We start from the raw sequence: 1,078 nt of genomic DNA on the forward strand, positions 1-1,078 counted from the left end.
ACCGTGTGGTCAGTTTGAACCACAAGGTTGGCAGTTCAAATCCATGAGCTGCTCCTTGGAAACCCTATCCAGGGTTACTACGAGTCAGAACCAACTCCACGACACTTAATAATAACAACATGCAAGGCATTGGAGTCCTAGCGTGGTGCTGTAGGATAAGCATTGGACCACAAGGTCGGTTTGAACTGCAGGGCCTACTGATGAATGATCTGGAGCTGAAAAGTGGTTTTTACACTTTGAAGGTCAAGAATAGGGAGAGGAAAATCAAGAGGAAAAGAAAGAAAAATGAGAAACAGCAAATGAGAAGGAGAGAAGGGAAGCAAGCCTATGTAAGGACCACAGAGTCTGAACTGTTTATTGTTTGCTCAGTCCTGGCGTAGATGGCTTGACTTGTTCACTAACTTCTCAAAGTCTATTAAAAATGGCGCTGAATGGACCCCATTCATCTCTCATCCCCATTGTCATCCCTAACCGCCTGCTCTAGGTCACGGAAATCAGACCTTATGACTGACAGCTGCCCAAAATAACTGAGCACATGCTCCCAGGAGTCTCTGTTCTCACAAAAACATCTTCAAATAAGAAGGTGTATTATCCTGAGCCTGGTGTGGTATTGCTGGATAAAGCAGTGGACCGCAAGGTCAGTTTGAACCACGAGGTCAGTGGTTCAGAATCACCAGCCACTCCCTAGAGACTCTATACAGAGTCACTATGAGTCGGAACCAACTCGATGGCACTTAACAACGGTCTTAGCACCATTGTGCCTTCAATTTGCTGCCAGCTTAGATCTGCATTCTTGCACATTAATATTCGAGTTTATAGGCAAGCTGAGAAATCTGTACCTGGACCAAGAGGCAGTTGTTCGAACAGAGCATGGGAACACTGAATGTTTTAAAATTGGGAAACGTGTGTGACAGGGTTGTGGTCTTTCACCATACTTGTTCAATATGTATGCTGAGCAAATAATACGAGAAGCTGGGTTCTATGAAGGAAAACTTGGTGTCAGGATTGGAGGAAGACTTATTAACAACCTGAGATATGCAGATGATACAACCTTGCTTGCTGAAAGTGAAGAGGACTT

The 1,078-nt window shown here is 44.4% G+C and overlaps 1 protein-coding gene across 1 annotated transcript in view; it reads right to left on the reverse strand.

The window, feature by feature from the left end:
• DOK5 (docking protein 5) overlaps positions 1-1,078 on the reverse strand; it is a 232,295-nt gene that overhangs the window by 47,071 nt on the left and 184,146 nt on the right. The gene's annotated exons all lie outside the window — the stretch shown is intronic.

Source organism: Chrysochloris asiatica, unplaced genomic scaffold (assembly GCF_000296735.1).
Source record: "Chrysochloris asiatica unplaced genomic scaffold, ChrAsi1.0 scaffold00023, whole genome shotgun sequence".
In the NCBI taxonomy this organism is placed as follows: domain Eukaryota; kingdom Metazoa; phylum Chordata; class Mammalia; order Afrosoricida; family Chrysochloridae; genus Chrysochloris; species Chrysochloris asiatica.